We start from the raw sequence: 19,373 nt of genomic DNA, 5'->3' as shown, positions 1-19,373 counted from the left end.
ACTCTTGATCACGGAGAGTTTTCTTAGAGCAAGGAAGGAAAAGAAAGTAAAGGGAAAGGAAGGAAAGCAAGGATTAAGGAAGGAAAAGAAGGATCAAGCAGATTCAGCAGGAATAATTGCAGGAAACCTTATGCATGTGTGATTTCCTAGCTGGTTTGGACATGCATGGCTTTGCATGTTGGTGTATGGTTCTTTTGTTCTCGGTGACATGGTTTTTCCAAGTTATGACAGTGGTTTTCAGCCTAGCCTTGCCTTTTTCTGAATGCCATGGTGTTGGGATGTTTATTTCAGTTTTGAGCTTTGGTTTGCTGGATGGATTTTGGAATCTGGGGTAGAGGTGGTCTCAAGTTTCATTCCCAAAGGCTTAGGAATCCCTTGACCGGTTTCGGCGAGATACACGGTAAAGCCTAAGGGAGGAGAATCAATTTAGCTCATAGTGATCCAAGTTTGGATTGCGGTAAATCCTAAGAGACTGGTCTCGGTTTAGGGCCTAGTGATCCGAGATTGGAATGTGGTAAAGCTTGAGAGACAAGGAGACAAAAAATTTCCTCAAGGATAGTGATGGGTTCCGGATGGCATTCCAAGTTCGGTTCAGTTGTGTTCGGAGCACCAGTTTTGGTGTGATTGTCGTTGATGAGGGTGGAGGTGGTTTAACCTCTGGATTCCCTTTATTATTCTTGGATTGGTTGTTCTATGAGATCCCACATTCATGATTGGAATATTGCACGAGGATGACTAGCTGAAAGAAAGATTTGGTTCAGCCATGTTTACGGTCAGGTGGTACATGGAAGTCTCAATCTTGGTCATATTTTCCTATGATTAATAAAAGCTAAGTTCTCTTACTTTTGCACTTGTTTTTATGTGGATTTAATGGTTGTCTTATATATGATATTTATATGGTTTTATGTTGGTTGTAAGTATGGTTATATGACTGGTTCATGCCATGGTTATCTCGTGTATTTACTTATAATTGTTAAAATGATAGATGCAAGACCTAATTGATGTTATAATAGTTCCATGGAGAAGGTGGTAATCCTTCTGGATATGTTTCATAAGTGTTTTCAGTCATTCATGCTCAGTCTTGTATCCTAGATATGTAGGTTGCATTAATGCCAAGTGTTTGACAGAATGTCAATCCCAGTTGGGGATGCTCAAGCCTAATCCTAAGGTTGATTTTGATTTATCAGTATTGTCATCAAGTCTTTGATGGATTCTGGAAGTTGTAACAAGTTATGGGCAGAGGCCGGGATTCTAGGCTAGAAAAGTGGCTCAAATCCCGAGGACGTTGGCACAGGTACGCTAAGAAGAGTCAATGACGCTGGCACATAGTCTTCTGAGAGCAGTTGTTGGTTTCTAGATGTCTTTATGCTTATAGCATGAGAGCGACTAGGGGTTAAAAGGCTTAAAACATCAATGGGACCCAGGGGCAGGATATCTGAGTGGTTGACATGTCTCCTAAGGGTATTGTTTCTAATGTGGATGAGTTTAGTTGATGTGTTTTATCGATTCCATTTCCTTAATGTCACCAAGGATATCGAATCCCTTATAGTGGCCTCTCTTGTTGCATGTTTACCCCTGATAGCTAGTTGCTTGGGTAGACCTGGGAGGAAGGGGTGTTACACTAGAGAACTCATTAAAGTTGTCAGTAACAACACCACATCCTACCACCAAAAACTTGAAACAAACATTTTCTAGGATTGAAACTTGTTCCATCCAGTACTCTTGGATAGCCAAATTTATCAAAGCATCACCTAACTTCTCTATCATGCCTCTGATTTTTATAATTTGGACTTTGAATTTTCAAAAGATTGATTATCGACCATCTGCTAAAGTGAAGGAATTTGCAAACCCTGAAGGTCTTGTGGGGATACTGGACTGTGTATTGTCCATGCTTCTTATAGATTCATCTACATTAGAGTCTTGAAAGGCCTGCCATTTTTTCAGGGCTTGAGGTAAATTCATGTCAAAATCTATCCCATAAGGAAATGTAATGGAATAAATTAAGAATATAATATTCATATTTGGATTACCTTTTCATTTGACTAGAGAAGGAAACAATATCTAGTGTTTCAGATTTTTGAGAATTAAACAAGTTTCCATTCTTTAGTTTTACGATAGAAATTCTTTGGGGAGCATGAAAATATATGTAGTTTGTATATTTTTTATACAAATCCATGTTGCACAAAATATTTTCACCATGACATTCTGCAATCAGTGTGAGTCTATCGCCACTCATACTTTCCTCCTTTGCAAGTCTTAAACCTCAGCTCTTCATGTCAAACCTTGAAAAATAAGAGAAAGCCCTTTAAAATCTCTAAAACTCTGGTTCCGCACTTTCTCTTAGCATTACCTGCGGTCCCGCACCCCCTGGTCATGTCCCCTGCGGACCTGCCCTCTCTGTTTCTGTGTAAAGGGTGCGTACCCCTGTAAAAGTCAAAAAGGCGCAAGTATATTCTTAAAAACTCACTTTGGGTTATTTTTGGAAGCTTCTAGAGGGAATCTTGAGGTGGCAAGTTTGCTCCTTTGCTGTTCATGCATCCCATAACTAAAGGAGCTAACCCCTTGATGTGAGGAGCTTATCCCTTTGAAGGAGGACTCTATCCCTTCATAGGTGGACTTGTAACTTCCTTCCTCTGCACTATAAAATGAGGCATTGGGCTGGTTACTAGAGAGGTTGAAAGTTGAATATTTTTTAAGGTAAATGTTGTTGGAATTTAGACTTCCTAATTGAGCTTGAGAGGAGAGATTACATACCTTTTGATCTTATTGGGAAGAGTGTGAGGCTTTTCAAAGTAGAGGAGATTCTTGCTTGGACCCTAGGAGGAGCTTGTACAACATCAAGGCACCAAAGGTTGTAAATTTTCTTCTTATTTTCAAAGTTAATACAATCAAGTTTATTTTTCTCAATAAGCTGCCTTGTATGGTTTATTTCATGGATTCCTTGATCACCATGATGACTATGATTTATTATATTAGCTATGTAGGTGTTATTTGATGTGTGTTTGTTTGTTTTTGCAGGTTCTCAAAAGGAAACTCATTCGAACGGTCGAAGCATGGCTGCCACAAACTAGTGTTGGACTTAAGGTATGGTCTAAAACACTTCTTGGTTTTTATTTATAAATCACAATATTTAGAGAAAGGTAGATTTGCTTGTTCTACTTGTCGCTAGATATCTGTAGATACTAGGGAGATCGGTCTTGTCCGTAAGAACGATTTATCCAGCCGACAAAATGGCGACTCCACTAGGGACTTGAATTTTGGTTTTTTACCTTTACTTTTACTTTGACCTGAGAAACATTTTCTTGTTTCTGGGTTTTGCCTGATGTGTGTGGGATTGGGTAGTTTTTAGGTTCTGAATTGTTTTTGTTTTTTCATGTTTTTGAAAGAGGACCGCACGTTTTGTTTGTAACACAGTGCGGACATCCCCACACTGTTTCTTTACTACACAGAGCGGTACCGCATCTGGTTCTACTGGAAGCCTACGGACCCTGTTAAAATTTTTGAAAAACCTAAATTGTTTTTGTCCAGTTAAGTTTAGTTTTTATTTTCGGCTTTTAGTGTCTACCCAGATTTGCATGTGTTCTGTCAAAAAGCCTTGTTTATGAGTTTCTTTTAGCAAATTCTTTATCTCATCAATCTCCATTAAGTTAATTGGGTGCTCTGAGTCTCTTTTTTGAGAAATTCTTAATTTGATTTCCTTTGGTCATTACTTGGAGGTTTGTCTCAGTCTTTTCATAATTTTGCATCCTTTTGCTTTTGTTTTTGCAAAAAAAAATTGTGTATGAATGTTAATCGCCTTTGAGTGTTTTTATTTTTTGATCTTTGGAACTCTCACCCGATTTTCTTGACTTGCACTTGACTGGTTCTTAGATTACATTAGAATCATCTTGTGTTTGAGAATTCTCTTACATAGATCACATTTGCATAATTAGAATTCTCATTTTCAGAATATGAATGAAAAATGTGCATAGATTACATTTGCATACTTTTCAAGTGAATTGTGCATAGATTACAATTGCATAGTTTACATTCTGAAAAATCAATCGTAGATTTAGATCAGCGTTCTTTGATTTGAATTTACATATTTTTATGCTTGTTTTTAACACACAAAAATAAAAATAAAAACTGTTATGGAATTGATTTGCATTAGTTTTTCTTGATGAAATTAGTGCATTAGAGAATTTGTTATATTTTCTCTTAATGATCAATTTTTTGCATTGTTGGAAGTGAATGGAAACTCTCTCCTTACTTTAGTTAGGATTCATCGAATTGAAAAGATTACATTATCATATTCGATTGCATTCAGTTTTGGGTCAGGTCATAACACCATTGGTTTCATATCCATTTACCCTTTTGAGTAATAACAGCCTAAATAACACAACGCTTAATTAAAATTCATCTAGTAATTTTTACATTTTTAGGGCTCTTTCCACCAATCTAGCTTAGGCTAGTGTCTTGGAATAGGTTTTAGTTAACTCTCCAAGATAGTAAAACAAACAAGTAGTCGATCTTGTGGTAGGAAATAAATTCCAATTGTTACGTCTATGCTCTGGGAAGCTCCTCTTAAAGGAGTCAAGCATGAGATCATATCCGAACCAGTGAGGTAATCAATCCTTCCTCATTGGGAACGATAGCAGATATACACGTATTAAAAATAGTAAACCTCGAATTGACCATTGTCGAGGAGCCTGGGGTCACTTGTTGGTAAACCTTGGATTATGTCAAGGAGCCTTCAAGAGGATTGAGCTTTGTTACTCTGCCCTTGCGTGTGTATTAGATCATAGAATGTTCCCCCACGTATATTTGTTTTTGTTGGTAACCTTAGTGGCCATAATCTATAGGATTCTTTCCTAAGGTGACGGTGGAGGGAAGATCCAACTGTACCTGGAGTAGACGTCGACTAGACTCACTTGGACTCTCTGGGGGGTTCTCTTCACTCGAGATGGTTTTGTGAAGAAACTTGTGCCAGTCTGTTTCATTAAGCAGGTTGTCGGGGTAACTGTTCCAACCGCCCTTTCCGTATTGAATTCTGCGACGTTGGATTTCATCACCAACTAGTGTTTCTAGTACGGAAAGTTACTGTTTGTGTGTGGTTTGACTCCTAGATTTGATAGTGCGTGTTAATTTGTTTGTTTTTACTTTTAGAGACCATAGGTGTGAATTGTGAATTTTAATTGTTAGGTGTGAATTGTTAATTGTTAATTTTAGTTTTAAATTGTTAATAAAATTCACTGAAGTTGAATATAATGGCAACTATTGTGGAATTTACCAACCAAGGAACCCCTCTTAACGAGAATCCTAATACTTTTCCTTGCTTTGTAAATTTTGATCCTCCTTATATGGCTACTTTGTCATTACCTGGATTTACAATAGGTTTACCGATATGGTTATTTTCAACTTCGTTGGCCCCAAATACTCCAATTGTTCGACCTCAACCGAATGCTTCACCTCAACAGAGTTCACCATCTCAACATCACCAACCTTCTGTTGACCCTTTACCTTCTTCGCCTAATATTTCTTCCTCCATTTCTTCCTCTTCGCTTGGTAAAAGCCTTGACGCTAGTAACTAGGTGGCTAAGAAGAAGAAGAAAGGGAAGAAGAAGAAGCAAGGTAAGAAATAATTCAACCAACCAACCATGGTTGTAAGTGTTAGTTGTGTTGAGGAAACCTCCAACATGCATCGTAAACCCAAATACCCTTGCAGGCTTTGTAAGGGTGACCACTTCCTTCTCAATTGTCCTGGTATTCCAAAGGTCTTGGAAGTATGGTCAGAAAAATCTCATCAACTTTCCATTGATCCATCAACCAGTGATAGTCAGGTTGTTATGAAACCAGCTCAAGAAAAGATAGATCAACGCCTTAGAATTCAGCCTCTTCGAGGGGGCAACCTCCTTTACATTACATAAATGAAAAATTCTTGGATGATTCAAATGACAAAACCTCCTTTCTATATATAGGAGTCTAAGGAGTCACAATATAATCCAGCCGACCTAACAATAATAATATAAAGCCACAAAAATAACAATAGAGGGATTCTATGGGGCACAGTAATAACAATATGGGGGCAATAGGGGCACAACAATATTAATAAGGGGTATAACTACAATAGTAATGGGGTAATCACTAGTATTATAGGGACCCAACATGCCCCTCTCCTTCAAAAAAGTGTTGTCCTCAACGCTTGAGTAGTTCTGGATACTTCTGCATAAAATTCTCATCCTCCCATGTGGAATCTTCAGCGGATAAGTTCTTCCACTTGATAAGATACTCTGAAATTGATCGATTTCGTAGCTGTCGAGTTCTTGTTTCTGTGACTGCTTCCGGTTCCAATATAATTTTTCCTTCCTCGTCAAGTTCTGGCAATATTGTTTGAACTGGGAGCTTGTCGCCTATAACCTTCTTTAAACATGAAACATGGAAAACTGGGTGCAATCGAGAAGCTGCAGGAAGCTCCAATTTGTATGCCATAGTACCAATCTTTTGCAACACCTTGTACGGACCATAATACTTTGGTGATAATTTATTATCCTTCTTAGCTTGCTTGAGGGACATTTGCTTATATGGTTGTAGCCGTAGGAATACCCAATCACCTACATCAAAACTTCTTTCACTGCGATGTTGATCTGCCTGTTGTTTCATTCTATTTTGTGCCAACACGAGGTTATCCTTTAAGAGTTGGAGGACTTGTTGTTGATGTTCGATGTGATGTTCCACTGCCTGAACCTTAGAATTTTCTCTTAAATATGATGTGATGGATGGTGGTTGATACCCATAAAGTGCCATAAATGGGGTCATTTTTGTTGCTGTATGGAAGGAAGTGTTATACCACCATTCAGCCAGAGGCAACCATTTGACCCATTGTGTCTGTTTATCAGATACAAAGCAACGAAGATATCCTTCCAAACATTTGTTTACTATCTCAGTTTGCCCATCAGATTGAGGATGATAAGATGAGCTATGAGCTAACTGAGTACCAAGACAAGAAAATAATTCTGTCCAAAAATTTCCAGTGAAAATGGGATCTCTGTCACTTACAATAATCTTTGGGTTTCCATGTAGCTTTTGAATTGTTTCCATAAATGCAGTAGAAACTGTACTGGCTTTAAATGGATGTGATAATGCACAAAAGTGTGCATACTTGGTAAGTCTGTCAACTACCACCATGATGACACTCTTTCCCTCAGACTTGGGTAAACCTGTGATAAAATCCATTGAAACCTCCTCCCAACGTTGGCTTGGAATGGATAAAGGTTGTAATAGACCCGGTGTCTTAATTGTTTCAACTTTATTTTGTTGGCAAACCAAACATTCCGCCACAAACTTTTGAATATCTGATTTAAGGCCATCCCAAAAAAATTCCTTCTTAACCCTGTGGTAAGTTTTTAAAAATCCTGAGTGCCCTCCTAAGGGAGAAGTGTGCAATTCCATAAGAATCTTTTGTTTTAGCTGGGAATTCTTACAGAGGTATAAGCGATCTTTGTACCATAACGAATCATTTTTCCAGCTAAATGTATCAGACGTACTGGAATCTTGTTGTAACTTTCGAATAAGTGCCCACACTTCTTCGTCATTCTTCCATTCCTCCCTTGCTTCGTTTATCCAATCTGGTTGGATAATAGAAATGGCACACAACAATGCTTCCACATCCTCATCCTTTCTTGAGAGTGCATCTGCCACCACATTTTGCTTCCCTTTTTTGTAGATGATTTCAAAGTCATAACCCAACATCTTTGTGACCCACTTTTGTTGCTCTTCAGAGGATAATCTTTGTTCTAAAAAGTATTTAAGGCTATCATGATCCGTTTTTACCTTGAAGTGTCTTCCCATTAGGTAGGGTCGCCATTTCTTAAGTGCATGGAGTATTGCCAACATTTCCTTCTCATAAATAGCTTTGCTTAAAAACTTTCCCTTGATTGGACGACTTTCAAAAGCAATGGGTCTTTCATCTTGCATTAGAACAGCACCAATTCCATTTCCTGAAGCATCACATTCCACAATAAAGGTTTTTGTGAAGTCCGGTGTAGCTAAGACCGGTGCTTGGCACATTGCCTCTTTAAGATGTTCAAAGGCCTTTGTTGCTTCCGGAGTCCATGAAAATGCATCTTTCTTCAATAATGTTGTTAGAGGTGCTGCTATTCTCCCATAATTCTTAACAAACTTGCGATAATACCCTGTCAACCCAAGAAATCCTCGCAGATGCTTTATGGATGTGGGGATTTTCCATTCCTTAATGGCTTTAATTTTGCTAGGGTCTACCTTAACTCCTTCATGAGATACAATATGACCCAAATATTCCACCTCCTGGACTCCAAAGAAACATTTGGATCTTTTTGCATATAATTGTTTCTCCTCCAATAGTTGTAGCACCCTGTCAACATGTTCAACATGATCCTTCCAAGACTTGCTGTAGATTAGTATATCATCAAAAAATACTAACACAAATTTTCTAAGGAATGGTTTGAAAATTGAATTCATCAAACCTTGAAATGTTGAAGGTGCATTGGTAAGGCCAAAAGGCATGACCAAAAATTCATAATGACCCTCATGAGTTCTAAATGTTGTTTTCGGAATGTCTTCAATCTTCATTCTGATTTGATGATATCCTGAACGAAGATCCAACTTGGTGAAGTAAATTGATCCATGCAATTCATCCAGTAATTCATCAATGACAGGAATGGGGAACTTATCTTTAATAGTGAGCTTGTTGAGCTCCCTATAATCCGGACACATGCGCCATGATCCATCCTTCTTGTGCACCAATACTACTGGAGCAGAGAAAGAACTTTGACTCGGTTGAATTATACCAGCCTCTAGCATTTCTGCAACCATACGTTCAATTTCACTTTTTTGGACATAGGGATATCTGTACGGCCTGATGTTTGGAGGAACACTTCCTGGAATCAGATGAATAGCATGATCATGATCACGCATAGGTGGGAGACCTTTGGGAGTCTCAAATACCTTGGAATGATTGTCCAGGACTTTTTGGAGATCTGGAGAAATAGATGATTCCAATGTGGAAACATCTAGCGAACATAATTGTGCAATTACACCTCTTTGCTCCTTTTTTAGAAGCTTTGTCATACCATTAGAGCTGATTATCTTTCCTGGTTTCCCTGCAATACCCCTTAATTCAACTTCCTTTCCTTCCGTAGAAAATTTGATGAAAAGTTCTTGAAAATTAAAAGCTATTGTACCCAAGGATTGTAGCCATTGGACTCCTAGTACAACATCAGCACCTCCCATTGGAATGGAAAGCATTGGGCTAGTCAATACATATTCTCCCATGGATAGCTTGATATTATGGCACTTTCCAGAGCAATTTATTGTTCCTCCATTTGCAATCATCACTTGACACTCTGGTGCTGGATATAGGAAGCAATTCAATTCTTTTGCTACCCTACAATGAATAAAATTGTGGGTGCTTCCTGAATCAATCAACACTATTACCTTTTTCTTCTTGATTTGTCCTTCTATCTTGATGGTTTGAGGAGTGGTAATTCCCGCCAATGCATTACAAGATATGGTCGGATTTATTTGTTCTTCATCTAGGCTTTGTTCCTGGAGTATATCCTCTTCTTTTGACCTTTCTTGCTCCTTTTCTTCTTCCTCTTCACAATCTATGTAGAATAATTTCTTCTCAGCACACTTATGACCTTTAGTGTATTTGCTATCACAACTGTAACAAAGCCCTTTTGCTCTTTTTTCTTCCAATTGTTGTGGTGTCAACCTTATAGGTTGTGGAAGACTAGGGGCAACAACACTTCCGTCTTTATAGTTGTGAGTGGTATGCTTCCTGGTTGCCATAATTTTGCTTTCCATTTTTCTTGCTAACCTGAATGCCTTCTCTAATGAATCAGGTTCCCAAAGGCGAACATCATGTTGGATATTATCCTTTAAAGACCCTATGAACACATCAATCCTATGCTCCTCTGGAATATCTTTTACCCTTATGTTCAATTTTTGGAACTCCTCAATGTGCTCCATTATTGAACCCTTTTGTTTGAGACTTATCAATTGGCTAAAAAAAGTGTTGCTTTTTGTATCCTCATAATGTGCTATCAATTCTTCCGTAAAAATTGCCCAAGTGATAAATTGTTTACGAGAGCAAAGCCATTGATACCATACAAACTGATTTGGTTCCAAATATAAAGTTGCCATACGTACCTTTTGTGTGTTTTGCACATTATTGAGATCGAAGAATTGCTCCATCTGTAATATCCATGTGGCGGGATCCTTGCCATCAAACTTCCTCATATCGATTTTTGGAATATGGTGGGTCTTCGATCCAACATTAGAGTCTATGGAATCATGATTAACATTTCTTTTGTTGTCATCATGAGTTTCCTTTACTACCCTTTCACCATTAGTGACCATTTCTTGTAGCAACTTATTCATATTTATCTTCAATTCGTCCATGTCTGTCTTCAAATCTATCTTCAAATCATCCATCTTAGCTTCCACGTCAATCATCCTAGCTTCTATGCCTTTCTTTAAACATCCATCTTAGCTTCTACACCTTTCTTTAAACCATCCATCTTAGCTTCTACATCTTTCTTTAAACCATCCTTCTTAGATTTTGTTCCTTTTTGTGCAAGGGACAATTGTTGCACTTGGTCTTGTAATTTTGATATATCATGTTGCATTTCTTCCTCTTCTTCATGAGTCATGCTAGAGCTTTCAGGTTCCTTACTAGGTGTTTGCATTTTCTTTCCTCGGGGCATCAGTTACCGATAATAATGCTCTACTATGCCCTTTGAATTCCTTCAAAATAAATTTTCAAACCAAGCTTAAGCAAAAATTTAAAAAATCTACACACCTTTTTTCACTTTGTAGGAGCTTGATATTGCCTCTGATGTATCTCTGTACTTTCCAATCATCTAGTTCTAAATTTGTGACCTGTAGTAGCCCTCTGTGTCCTCTTTCCAATGCCACAAGTCTGACCCAAATTGGATTCTCCAAGGAAGAGTTATGTGAAATCTCCCACAGTGACTTGCTTATAGACTAGTTCAGTAGAGCGAACTTGTACGACGTGCCACGAGTCACTGTTTTGACCTTTGGATCTGAAACATGCATACAAGAAACTACAGTCCGTCCTCTTTCTGTACCTTCTTACGAAATTTCAATCCGATCCCAGAGAGAAAGTTATGACGATTTTCCCCAGGTCACCTGTTTTGAATGTAATTCAGGAGTCTGCAAAAAGACCAACTTCCTCAGATCATATCTCCGCAAATATCACGCGAAAAGCTCTGAAATTTGGACCCAAGGTTCAGCGCGATTTCTTCTCAAATGGGTTTTTTTTGCGACTTCTGAAACGTCACAGAAAAAAAGTTATAGCGAAAATGCCACGATGACCTGTTTGGAGCAGCGAAACCCTAGAATCCAAAGCTCTGATACCAAATGTTATGAAACCAGCTCAAGAAAAGATAGAAAAGATAGATCAACGCCTTAGAATTCAGCCTCTTCGAGGGGGCAACCTCCTTTACATTACATAAATGAACAATTCTTGGATGATTCAAATGACAAAACCTCCTTTCTATATATAGGAGTCTAAGGAGTCACAATATAATCCAGCCGACCTAACAATAATAATATAAAGCCACAAAAATAACAATAGAGGGATTCTATGGGGCACAGTAATAACAATATGGGGGCAATAGGGGCACAACAATATTAATAAGGGGTATAACTACAATAGTAATGGGGTAATCACTAGTATTATAGGGACCCAACACAGGTTCCTGGGAAAAAGGGTAAAGTTAGGTTTCCTTGTAAGTTATGCAAAGGGAGTCATCAAACTCACATTTGCCCTCACATGGATGAAGCCTCAAAATTGTTGGAAAACCTTACTGTTCCACAGCAAGAATTTCCAACTGGTTACCGTAAACTTTCTCCCAACCTACCGTCAACTGACGGAGTAATTGATCTAATTTCAATTACAGTCGATCCCACTCTTCCATTGGAGAGTGAAACTCATATCACTTAGGTTGATGATCCATTAGTTGATCAAGTGGTCGATTCAATTTCACATTCGGTCAATCCCACTCTCCCTTTAGAGACTAAACTTCATACCACTCAGGTTCTTCATGTTACATCAAATTCTTCTATGCCGGGGGCATTTCACCTGTTTCTACAGAACCCCCTCCAAGTACTGAGGTCTTTTCCTTTGATTGGAATAGACTGACAGAACCTTGTCTTCCTTCCTCCATCCCTTTCCAAATCATTGTCAAGGCTGGTGGTAGGGACATACACCGCACACAGGTAGATGAAGGTGCTTCTGTTAGTATTTTATCCTCAACTGCTTGGAAAGCTTTGGGTTCCCCTCAGCGTGTGCCTATTACGCAGAATCTGAAAGCTTTTAACAAAACCATTTGTGAACCTTTAGGGATCCTTCCTAAGTTTTCTATTACCTTGGAAGGTAAAACTGTTTGTATTGATCTTATGGTATTTCAAGGTCCCTTGGATTTTAATTTACTCCTTGGGCGAGACTATGTTTATGCAATGAAAGTTGTCGTATCGACACTCTTTCGCATGATGTCTTTCCCTCACTATGGAAATATTGTGACTGTAGACCAGCTTTCGTTCCCTGGTCTTGTTTCAACTACCAATAATTTGACACCCCTAAATTTTCCTGATTCTAAAGTGGTATCTACCCCGCCACGGGTTAATTATGTGGCAACTGGTCCCATGTTTTCAGTTACCGATGTAAGTGAGCCTCTCATTGTTTGCTCATCTTCCTTTGATTTAGATCTGGTAATTGACATGGAAAACTCTATGGGATTACTAGAACGCGATGTTCTTATCCCTTTTGAGTCCCTTGACATGTTTTCCTTCCAGAGAACTATTCTTCCTTCTGACGAAGACCTCTTGCAAGCCATGATCAAGGTGTGTCCATTGACATGTCTTTCTTCCAGTTGGAAGCCATAATCAGTTGGCGAGGATAGTTTTTTCCTGTATCAACCTCGTTAAAAAATGAAATAGACTGTCGTGAGGATAGTTTTTTCCTATATCAACCTCGTTAAAAAATGAAATAGGCTATCGCGAGGATAGTTTTTTCTTGTATCAACCTCGTTAAAAAATGAAACAAGTTGTCACGAGGATAGTTTTTTCCTGTATCAACCTCGTTAAAAATTGAAACAAGCTGCCTCGAGGAAAGTTCCTTTTACTATGTCGACCTCGTTAAAAAATGAATCAGTGAGTATGAGTACAGTTCTTTTCCTGTGTCAACCTCGTTAAAAAATGAATCAGTTGATCAGAGGATAGTTCTTGTTACTGAGTCAACCTCGTTAAAAAATGAATCAGGTATGAGGACAGTTCTTTTCCTGTGTCAACCTCATTAAAAAAATGAATCATTAGGTTATATAGGTAGATTGTAGAGAGTAGACATGAGCATAGTTCTTTGTCTTGTGTCAAGCTCGTTAAAAAATGAAACAAGGAGTCTTGAGCATAGTTCCTTGTCTTGTGTCAAGCTCGTTAAAAAATGAATCAAGGATTTTATGAGCATAGTTCTTTGTCTTGTGTCAAGCTTGTTAAAAAATGAAACAAGGAGTCTTGAGCATAGTTCCTTGTCTTGTGTCAAGCTCGTTAAAAAATGAATCAAGGATTTTAGAGCATAGTTCCTTGTCTTGTGTCAAGCTCGTTTTGAAAAATGAAACAAGGGTTTTGAGGACAGTTCTTTTCCTGTGTCAACCTCATTAAAAAATGAAACAACTCCCTTTTCGAGTCGAGTCTTTTCAAGATTTTGAAATTAAACCTTCATTTCATCCACCTTTGAATGCAATGAAGCTTAGGGGGCATGTACCTCGTTTTGCGTCGTTATGCCGGGGGCATGCGAACTTATAACAAGCATAGTTTTTCATTTCAAGCTTGTTAAAACATGAAACCAAATCCAAGCAGAGTTCTCTATGGTTCAAGCTTGTGTAAAAATGAACCCATACCCAATTTACATCTCGTGATTGTCGTCTTTATCCGCTAAATTCTGCTAGATGAGCCTTGGTTGTTTTCATTCCATTGCCACCATCTCTTTGGCTGATCATATGCTTTCACTTGGTTGTTTACCCTTCCTGAGGGACCGCATCTATGAGTGGTTTTATTAGCCAGCCTCTTAACCATTACATGTTTTGAGCAGTTCCTCCATTGCCGGAACCAGTTGCTACCCTTTATACCACTTGTTCCTCTAGGACGAGTCCTCTTTAAGCTCTTTTCTGACTCGTGAAATATGAAAAGATTGCTGAGTTTTTCCTTTCTAAACTCGTTAAAACGGAATTAAAAGGACGATCCACTTACAGCTCTTTTCTGACTGTATAAACATGAAAATTGCTGGGCTTTTATCGTTTCAAGTTCGATATTGGTTATAAAACGATGTGTCTTTGATCGCTTTTTTACTTTTTCGGATCAGGGCCACTAATTATGAAAAGTACTCCTTGATCATAATGGTCAAGCGGTTCTCTCAAGCATTATTTTATACTTTTTCGAGCTTGGGAGACACAAATTTACGAAAAAGACAACCATGGAGTTTTCTTAAGTTTTTCTTCTGACTCCCTAAAATTGAAAAACACCGAGTTTCTCAATCTGTTGCACAAAATATTGTCACCATGACATTCTGCAATCAGTGTGAGTCTATCACCACTCATACTTTCCTCCTTTGCAAGTCTTAAACCTCAGCTCTTCATGTCAAACCTTGAAAAATAAGAGAAAGCCCTTTAAAATCTCTAAAACTGTGGTTCTGCACTTTCTCTTAGCATTACCTGCGGTCCCGCACCCCCTGGTCATGTCCCCTACGGACCTGCCCGCTCTGTTTCTGTGTAAAGGGTGCGGACCCCTGTAAAAGTCAAAAAGGCGCAAGTATATTCTTAAAAACTCACTTTGGGTTATTTCTGGAAGCTTTTAGAGGGAATCTTGAGGTGGAAAGTTCGCTCCTTTGATGTTCATGCATCCCATAACTAAAGGAGCTAACCCCTTGATGTGAGGAGCTTATCCCTTTGAAGGAGGACTTTATCCCTTCATAGGTGGACATGTAACTTCCTTCCTCTGCACTATAAAATGAGGCATTGGGCTGGTTATTAGAGAGGTTGAAAGCTGAATATTTTTTAGGGTAAATGTTGTTGGAATTTAGACTTCGTAATTGAGCTTGAGAGGAGAGATTACATACCTTTTGATCTTATTGGGAAGAGTGTGAGGCTTGTCAAAGTAGAGGAGATTCTTGCTTGGACCCTAGGAGGAGCTTGTACAACATCAAGGCACCAAAGGTTGTAAAGTTTCTTCTCATTTTCAAAGTTAATACAATCAAGTTATTTTTCTCAATAAGCTATCTTGTATGGTTTATTTCATGGATTCCTTGATCACCATGATGAATATGATTTATTATATTAGCTATGTAGGTGTTATTTGATGTGTGCTTGTTTGTGTTTACAGGTTCTCAAAAGGAAACTCATTCAGACGGTCGAAGCATGGCTGCCACAAACTACAGTTGGACTTAAGGTAGGGTCTAAAACACCTCTTGGGTTTTATTTATAAATCGCAATATTTAGAGAAAGGTAGATTTGCTTGTTCTACTTGTCACTAGATATCTGTAGATACTAGGGAGATCGGTCTTGTCCGCAAGAACGATTTATCCGACTGACAATCCAGTACATTGATGATTGTATATAAAAACTACTCAGAGCAGTCCTTACTAGATGATATTAATTATGTGAATTCATTGTTCAAAATAATTGCTATAGTTACTTCTAGTAAGAAAACATACCCAAAGTCTATGCCTAACTCAGCTTTGAGTACAGGGGAAAAGAACAATGTATAAGAGAAAAGTTATATATAAGTAAGAAAAAACACTCTATCGTCTATGAGGTCTTGGATATGCAGTGATTGGGTGCATCGTTAAGGCACTCCTAAATGCATTGTGAAGGCACTCCTAGATGTTAAGTCACCAATTCAATTCCCAGCCCCATTTGGGTGTTATTCTTGGACATGACTATGATATAGCCTCACCATTGTCGAAAAGAAAAGCAAGTGATATGGAAAATAATAATATAAAGGGTCAAAAAATAGCAGAGAAAGGTATAGATCCAAGCCATAAGTAGAACAATACAAGCAAAGATATCGCTGCTAAGAAATTCAGTGCACCTAATATGAATGGAAACAGTTGTTAACAATATAATTGATTTTCAGGGGATCATAGCTGAAGAAGACCTTGGAGCAAAGAGGTGGGGCATTATGCAGATTGAGTCATAGTTTGACCAGTGGAGAAAGCTGAAAAAGGTTCAATGACTCTGAACCAGGAGGTTCAGAATAATTTTTAAAACAAGGTAAGTATGATGCAGAGCATCCATCACCATTCTATAAAGTTATGCACAATCAGTAGATCACACAACTCATCCCTAAATGCCACAGTCTTGAAATGCAATAAGACCCGTTTTTTAGTATTATTTTTATAAGAGGAGGTAGGCAACAGTAGTAACTGGGAGGCTCAAGAACATTGTAAATACACTCAGAGGAGCAAACACTTATTCTCAGCCCAAAAGTCTCTAAGTTCTATATTATCTCCTGAATTACCACTAAAACAAGCATAACCCCCAATGGAAGAAACCATGAAGGTATTTCGCTATTCATCCATCTTGGTCTCATCGAATACCAGACCTAGCCAATTAGCAGCTAATAGATACCCATTGGCATTACTGATAGTCACAACAACAACACCTTGGGATTTATCTTAAGATGTTGCAGCATGTGATTCCTCTTCCTTACTGTTGTGAGAAACCTAATTGTTCTTATTGGACTATACTTGTAAGTATGTGTTGAACTAAATGACTATGATAGTTTTTCTTCAATATCGCTAATATAGATGGGGTCAGGTAAAGTTTTATGCAAATGGATCTCATTGATCCCAAAAAAATATTTTCCTTATGATGCCTTAAAGAATTACATATTAAGCTTGCATTTAACCATGAAATTAAAAGTGCATAAAGAAGATGAAGAGAAGAATAGCAAGTCACGCATAGAAGACACATGATTTGTTATGAAACCAGCTCACAAAAAGATAGAAAAGATAGATCGACGCCTTAGAATTCAACCTCTTCGAGGGGGCAACCTCCTTTACATTACACAAATGAACAATTCTTGGATGATTCAAATGACAAAACCTCCTTTCTATATATAGGAGTCTAAGGAGTCACAATATAACCCAGCCGACCTAACAATAATAATATAAAGGCACAAAAATAACAATAGAGGGATTCTATGGGGCATAGTGATAACAATATGGGGACAATAGGGGCACAACAATATTAATAAGGGATATAACTACAATAGTAATGTTGGGTTGTGTTATATTCTTTCCACGTAGTTAACATGGGGTTTGAGGGGCACCCATAACCCCACTTTATGGGGTCTGGGGCAGCGCCCCAGAAAATTTTGGTTTTGGACCCTATGTTAGGTTGGGCGGACCCACCTATGGTTTTGTGCATGATTTTCGCACATGTTTTTTGGACGCGATGTTTTTCGATCCATGGTATTAGACGCGATGGTTTTCGGTCCATGGTATTGGATGCTTCGGCATGTATAAATATGTATTATAACATTGAAAGGAACATAGTGAAAAATCAACTTGGTAGTTCTGGTTTTGGGATCTAGTGGGAAAATCTTTGTGTATATGTGTTTTATGTTTTATGCTCTCGCATTGTTCATTCTTTTGTGTTTTAGAATTCGTATGCAGGTAATTTCTGTACGGGGTTAAAACCTACAATTGGTATCGGAGCAGATTTGGCTTCAAGGGGATGCCTTTGTTGCTGAGGGGTTTCATTCAGGCCTGTGGTAGACCCTGTTCAGTGGGAGATCTGCGAGATCAATTCTGGTGGTGAAAGAAGATGGCGAGCAGTGGAAAGATAGAGATCAAGAAATTTAATGGTCAGAGTTTTGAGTTGTGGAAACTCAAGATGGAGGATCTATTGGTGGATAAAGATCAGTGGATTGCGATAGATTCGGGTACTAAACCAACGGGAGTGTCCGATGAAGAATGGAAGAAGTAGCATCGGAAGGCAAAGAGCACAAAACGATTGTGTGTCTCAGATTCAGTATTGCTGAATGTATCAGGGGAAGCTACAACAAAGGCTTTGTGGGACAATTTAGGGACTTTATACGAATCTAAGTCTCTGGTGAATAAACTGTTCCTATGGAAAAAGCTGTATAACCTGAGGATGAAATATGGAGACTCGGTGACAGAGAATCTTAACGCATTTAATACTGTGGTAATTCAGTTACATTTGTTGATATTAAAATTTCAGATGAAGATAAGTGCATCAGTTTATTGTGTTCTCTACCAGATTCGTGGGATAGTCTGGTTATTGCAATAGGTAGCAATGCAACTACCTTGCAATTTGATGAAATAATCTCAGCCCTGCTGACGGAGGAGATGAGACAGAAAAATATGGAGAGCCAGAATGGTGATTCCTTGTTGTACGAGGACGGTCCCAAAACAAAAACAAAAATAAGTCATCGAGTGGGAGATCTAAATCTAGAGGGAGATCTAAATCTCCAGGAAAACCTATAAAGGTGGTGTCCTGGAAATGCGGAAAGGAAGGCCACTTTAAAAGGGACTGTAAATCTAAAGCTCCTAACAAAGGAAAGGGATCTGATGAGGCTCCTTCTGTACAGGCGAAAACCACCTCAGATGAAGGTGGTGATGTGTACTTGGCTTCTTCAAGTACACATGTAGATCATGAGGCATGGTTGATTGACTCAGATGCATCCTTTCACTTCACTCCCCATAGAGAGTGGTTATATGAGTATCAGAAATATGATGGTGGTGTTGTCTTCTTGGGGGATGACAGGAAGGCTAGAATCATTGGTCGTGGAAAAGTAATGTTGAACCTGCAAGGTGGAAGGGTTAGAACACTTCCGGGTGTTCTACATATTCCTGCATTAGCCGGAAATCTGATTTCTGTTAGTAAGTTGGATGATGCAGGTGTAAAAACAGTGTTCGAGAAGGATACCTACAAGATGGCTCGGGAAGCACTGGTATTGATGTATGGAGTTCGAATTGGAACTCTGTACAAGCTGCAAGGTAACACTTTTGTTGATGGGTGCAACAGTTCCGTGGTTCCTGAAAGTGGAGCAGAAAATCTAGTGGTCTCTGGAGAAAAGACCATGCTGTGGCATCAAAGGCTTGGACATATTGGAGAGAAGGGCCTTCGAATACTTCATGGTAAAGGTATGGTAGAAGGTATGAGTAATAGCTCTCTAGATTTTGATTTCTGTGAAAATTTTGTATACGGGAAGCAGAATCGAGTGAGTTTCCCCTCTGGTGGTAAGAGTGCGAAACATATATTAGAGCTTGTGCACAGTGATGTGTTTGGACCTGTGAAGGTTCCATCACTGGG

At 38.6% G+C, this 19,373-nt stretch overlaps 1 pseudogene; it reads right to left on the bottom strand.

The window, feature by feature from the left end:
* The window catches only part of LOC149170222 (protein DETOXIFICATION 33-like), a 70,750-nt pseudogene that overhangs the window by 35,705 nt on the left and 15,672 nt on the right, over nucleotides 1-19,373 (bottom strand).

The sequence above is a fragment of the Pinus tabuliformis genome, chromosome 4_2 (genome assembly GCF_031772625.1).
Source record: "Pinus tabuliformis cultivar Carrire ecotype Pingquan chromosome 4_2, CPIR1, whole genome shotgun sequence".
In the NCBI taxonomy this organism is placed as follows: domain Eukaryota; kingdom Viridiplantae; phylum Streptophyta; class Pinopsida; order Pinales; family Pinaceae; genus Pinus; species Pinus tabuliformis.
Note: the sequence above shows the minus strand (reverse complement) of the source record. Positions and strands in the feature narration are given on the sequence as shown.